Source organism: Carassius gibelio, chromosome A11 (assembly GCF_023724105.1).
Source record: "Carassius gibelio isolate Cgi1373 ecotype wild population from Czech Republic chromosome A11, carGib1.2-hapl.c, whole genome shotgun sequence".
In the NCBI taxonomy this organism is placed as follows: Eukaryota; Metazoa; Chordata; class Actinopteri; order Cypriniformes; family Cyprinidae; genus Carassius; species Carassius gibelio.
In genome coordinates, this window is record NC_068381.1 from 21535511 (window position 1) to 21541729 (window position 6219).

General features: G+C 36.6%; 1 protein-coding gene across 1 annotated transcript in view; it reads right to left on the minus strand.

The window, feature by feature from the left end:
• LOC128022668 (retinoic acid receptor gamma-A-like) overlaps positions 1–1247 on the minus strand; it is a 34974-nt gene extending 33727 nt beyond the window's left edge. The window contains exon 1 of the mRNA XM_052610450.1: positions 1111–1247. The gene's annotated coding sequence lies outside the window, so the exon portion shown is untranslated. The remainder of the gene's footprint in view (positions 1–1110) is intronic.
• Between the last annotated feature and the right edge of the window lie 4972 nt (positions 1248–6219).

The following is a 6219-nucleotide window of genomic DNA, read 5'->3' on the forward strand; positions in this document are numbered from 1 at the left end:
CCATCCCCTGTACTCTACTGAATGACTTGTACATGACCGCCCTTTTTTAATCTATTAAAGCCCCAAAATTTCCCAGAACTGAATTTCTTCATCCCTCCCTCTTTGACTTGCTGTCCTTTGAAAATCTCCCTTCTTGACATGTTTTCGTCTTTAACGGTTTCGTTATCTCATTCAAGATGACAGTTTCCAAGATATTTTCTACAAAGTGATGAGAAGAACAAGAATAAAAAAAGAACAGGATGAAAGAAAACAATAAGGATGTGTTTCAAGAAAAGAAAAGAAAAGAAAAGGAAATAAGGTTATAAGACTTTGCATTAAAGAGTGTTGTATGTAAACTGTATAAAGGATATAGAAAATCAAACAGAATCATAATTGAGTAAAAAATTATCAAAATGAGAACAAAAGAGTAAACAAAAGAGGAAAAAGCAAAGGCAGGAATGAAACATTCCTCTCTTGTGCAGTAGTTGCTCATTAATTGGATACACATTGGGCATAAGGAGAAGTCTGGTGTGTGTGTGTGTGTGTGTGTGTGTGTTAGGGGTGAATGAGGCCTTGCAGCATATAAAATGCAATGGTTTTATTTCACCCAGTAAAATGGTGAAATAACAAGCTGCTATACAGGAGAACTGCCTTTACGAGTTAATGACTTGTGAGTAAAGTGTACCCAGCATTCCCCAAGAGTGTGCCATATATTAAATGTATTTATGTGTTTCTGTAGCTCAATTGGTAGAGCATTGTGTTATCAAGCGCAAGGTTGGGGGTTCGATTCCCCGGGAACACATGATAAGTAAAACTTGATAGCCTGAATGCATCTACTAAATAATTTTAATAAGCGTCTACTAAATAATTTTAATTTAATTTAATTATGTATGTATGTATGTATGTATACATTTATTTATTTATTCAAGCAGCATTTCAAGACATTACTTTTATGATATGACATGACATGACATTAAATTTATTTTTCATTTAATGCACACACATGTTGGGACTTTTGTTGATTTTATATTACTAGTCACATTTGTTATATCTTAACTGTAGCCAACCTCTAAAATTAATTAGGTTTGTAAAAAACATGTTTAGCCCTTATATTAAGCCATTTTTACTCACCCTCACTCTTGGAGCAGATTTGGAGAAATAAAGCATTCCATCTCATTCTCACGAATGGATCATCTGCAATGAATGGGTGCCGTCAGAATCCAAACAGCTGATAAAAACATCAGAATAATCAAATTAATGCAATGAAAAATATGTCTAAAATAATCCATAATAATGCTTCCTCCAGTTAAAGTCCAGCCAGATATTTGCACATTTCTCTCCTAATTCAGAATAGATGAGATTAATTCTTTTTATTATGAATTATGGACTCATGAAGTTAAAATGTCTCAATGAAGTTGTGATGTTTTTATCAGATATTTGGACATTATGACGGCACCCATTAACAGCAGAGCATCCATTTGTGAGAAAGTGATGCAATGCTAAATTTCTCCAAATTAATAAATGTTTTAATGTCCATTACTCATGCTTGGCTTCTAGTTTCTATGTTTCTTCCATCTAACCCATGTCCCTATCCTCCAGATGGACACATGCTGCAGGGCTGTAGGGTCTGCTCCCTCCTGTGGCGCTCCGCAGGGTGCACACCGTTACACTATCAACAAAAGTGCCTGTGTGTGCCCTGCCTCAATGCTGCCTTTACAGGACGGGCCGCCTGGCAGGGTTCGCCTGGTCTGGGTCTGCTCTCATTTACCAGCGTGAACAAAGGGGCGGAGGGAGGGGGTACAAAGAAAGGAGGTAATGAGCTAATTCCCACAAAGTTTCTATGATGCAATATTGGGAAACAAAAATCTCAGGTGGGTAACACAAAGACGGGATAAACACAGTCAAATCCAATAAATGTTCCTTAACATTAGGAATATAAGATGTCCACCTCAGTATTACAATTATAATTTCTTCAAAGGTCCTATGCAGCACACAGAGCTGTGTGAAACCTGATCTGTTGTAAATGTTGGCATGAGAAATGCCTGTGATGTTCATTTAGATAGAAGATTCTTTGGATAGAAGTACATACTGTAGATGACCAATTGCACGTGTGATGTCCAATGATCTCAACATGACTTTTTATAACTATAATTTGTATTTTTTTTTTTTTTTTTTTTTTGCAAATGCATGTGGTAACTTCAGTGGCACAGAAATTACACACTTCAGATTTAAGTCTACTATTTTTTTATTTATTTTATTTAAGACATTATGGCCACAATTAGTGTGTAATGAAAGAGTGGGGAGAAAATGTTAATAGTTTTCCTGGCCAAAAAACACACAATCTGCTATAGACTCATAAACCCATAAAGTGCATGTGTTAATTTAACTTTTGTGGGATATTTTCAAAAAGGAGCCAATATTATGACATTACAACACAATATATGTAACACCCTGGCACAGAATGGCATGAGTTCATCAAAGTAAACTTCTCACATGGAAATATGTGCTGTATTCATGAAATGCTCTCTTTGGATTTGAACAGTGCTGCTTGGGCACAACACTTCAACACTACATGAGTTGTTCATGTTAAACAAGGTCTTTATGTCTCTTTGAATGTAGATTTTTAAAAGCTCTGCCTCTGCACCTGGTCACAGCCATGTGTGACACAAGCTGACTTTGCTCCAGGTTCGAGAGAGCTTGTCTTTGATGCGTGCTAATGAATCGGGTTTGGCACCTTCAGCCAGAGCCCTGCAGTTCCCCAAAGAAACGAAAGGCTGCCACAAACGTCTGGAAAAACATGAACTAAGAGGGAATAATTACATTGCTGAAATATGAGCCATAAATCAAGGTGCCTTGAGGGAGGTTGTGAACTTCAAACTGAAGGAGGTGGTGTATTAAAACGCAGACAAGTGAGGCAGGGATTTTCACATACAGCCTTTGGGCTCGCCAAATACAGATGGCCATTATTGAACACAAGCGTGCATCAAAACAGAGAATCAGAGTCACATATTTCACAAAATCAGCATGTTTAAATGTCCATGCACACACAGGTGTGAGACAGCTCATGAATGTTCACACAAGTGCATGCACATTTTCGGCTCTATTAACAGCATTTGTATGCTTTAAAGCTTTACATTTTTCACTTACCACTCCATAGCAAAAACGTACAGATGCAGGAAATATTTTTATGAGTGTAGTCACTGTTACAATAACTTCAATTTATGAATGTCACTATGTCGTTGACTGTGTAGTAAAAAGTGGTCAGAATATGCATACATTTTCTTAATGGCCTCAGTATTGTATACAGTTATTTGACACTAGTACAGAGCTCTTTTTATAAGTCCTGGCACAGTGAACAGAGTCATCAAAATCAGTCCACCCAAATATGTCACTATTTACTCACCGTCATGTTGTTAAAATACTTCAAAAAGCATGTTTGCCTTTCCAGTGAAAGTTAATGGGGTCCAAATTAATGGGGATGGAATGGTTTCTTTTGTGTTAACAGAAGAAATAATATCATACAGGTTTTGAACATCATGATGGTGAGTAAATGGACCTGAATGCACTCTTTAAAAGTATATAAATGCAAGTGCTTCTAGCTTTATCACAAGAGATGCTACAATACAGTAGGTGTCTTCTTCATTCAGCTTCTCATTGCAGAGCAACAGCTTGAAGAGAATCTCTCTGAGCAACTTAGATACATGGTTGATGTTTTTATATAGCTAACTAGGCAGCACTTAATTTTACAGTCCTGTTCCATTTGTAAAATCTACATACTTATTATAGTAATTACAGTAACTACTAACCCTGAACCACATCTAAACCTAACCTTAACCCATGTGTTTATCTTATATTACCCAGTATTTTCTTAGGTAGGGTAAGTACATTATGAGTTCATGTAAGTGCATTCTGTTCTAATTTTTGTTTGCTTAAAAAAGATAATTGTCAGCTTCATCTATCACTTGACAGACATTAGAGAGTTAATTCTGTGTGCTGTGTGTGAAAGGACATGCCCCCCCCCCCCCCCCAATTCATCATCAGTCAACTAGACTTGATCATTCTAATTCTGCTGTAATTCCTAAGTTGGGGACAGCCCTAGATTTTTGTTACTATTTGTAAATGCACATAAAGGTTCTCTGTACTATTGCATCTGTTCTTCCATAAAAAGTCTCTGACCTGACACTGCAGCACAAACAATTCTGATAATTCTCAGTTTAGAGAAAAAAAAAATGTTCTAAAGAATCTCCAATTCGAAAATTAGTGAAATTGCTTGTATCATACCAAGTTCTGTCACAATAACAACTCCTTTATATATGAAACACACAATGGTGCCGTTGCGTGGACCAGATTCTGTGGGTTGACCCCAGCAGTTGAAAGGTCACGGCTGTAGTCACTTTTTAGTGCCTGAAGCAATGAGTGTGGGTCAGAGGTCACATCTAATTGAGATTGTGGCCAGGTACTAACACACACTCAACACACAGTGAGCTAAATTACATCTTTGTCTACTGTGGATCATGTTTTAGTTAGATGCATTAAGCTCCTGCTCTTTTATTAAAAGGTTGAATTGCTCTACAGAAAAAGTACCTGAGTATTCAGAGATATTTAAAATATACTCTAAAAAATGAGAACATCCGGACTCTTTTACCTCCTAAGCATGTCATCTGTTATGTCTCAACCCAACACATTTCTCTAATAAACCACATGTAAACTGTTTTTAAAATTCCAAATGATTCGAGTCACTCCCTTTGATCTTTTTGGCATCTCCACCAACTGTGAACTTTTCTTTATTTCTCACCATCTTTCTCACAAATAATCAATCTAAATGCACTGCGGATGTGGCAGCAGTAAAGTATTAACGTGGGCCCGCAACAGTCTTCCAGCGCATCAACACTTCTGCACAACCTCTGCATGAATTATGTAGGTCCTCTCCGTGATTTATATAATCTGCAGTGAACTTCACTATTGTTTTACTTGCTCAGTGTCAGGTGGTACAGAATTTGCTGTGTGAAACAAACAGACTTCAGACGTTAACTCACTCTGATAAAACATAATTATTAGTTACTTACTTATAATTATTATTCTATAAAAGTGAAATGTGTTCTTTTTACTTTTAATGGGTTGGGGGTATGTAAAGGTTGTATTATTACTTTTTATTTTTTTATATAAAACATTGGATGCCTATGCTGCTGATTTAGATAACTAATTAAATGTGTATCTTACGTGACATGGGCCGAACTAAAGGAAAGGGGTTGATGGAAGCAGCTCAGACTTGAAAGACAAGCAGAGACAGTAAGAAGTCAAGAGACAGACAGCATTCTCTGCCTGAAGGTACTGTCATTCACAAAATTCTGAGAACAATAAGAACCGGAGGGAGGTGCAGTTAAAACTCTAAATAGAGTGCTCTCTCACTTTCTCTCTCTTTCAGGCACACACGATACATGACACGGTGCAAATAGGAGCAATGCGTTTAAAGTGCAGCTAGACTAGACAAACAATGCCAGCCTGACAGGTGAGACGAGCACAGCTCAAGACATCGTGCTGACAGATTGCCTGATGAGCTGTAAATCACACATGCATGCTTGTGTACCTCATGAATACACTTAGTTTACAAACTAGTTTAAGGCGTTTTTCAGTATAAATGATCTCCATAGAGCAAACAATTGCTCTGTCCATCATAATTGATGGTGTTTATGTATGAATATGAATGCATTCAATCTCAGCTCAGCCATATGATAATGGTTTCAGGTAATGACTTTCTAATTTTTATTCAGAATGTAAAAGAAATATGTTTAAGAAACATAGTCACACACTTAGGCTAATGACGCATAAAGTTCTAAATGAGTCTCCATAAACCAAGTGCATACACACACCCGGGGACCAGTACACAAGCAAACCTCTCTCTCTGAAATACCAATACTTTATTTGACCTTGGTAACCATTAGTGGCTGCATAATCACCATAGTATCTACAATTATTGTTATTACACTGTAAAACGAAAAAAAAATAAAAAAATTGTTAAGCTCCTGTTGAGTCTTTTTACTGTGTTTTTTAGTGTACCTATGAATTTTAACACATGACATGCACATACCTGATTTTATATATGTCATATTTGATAATTGACGTATTATGAGATGTGTAATTTTATATAAGACATATTTCAGTTTTCGGTGAACAAAGGTTTTGTTCAGTTAGTTTTGAGCTGGTCTTAATATAAACATGTCTGAAGAGTCCCTCACTCAA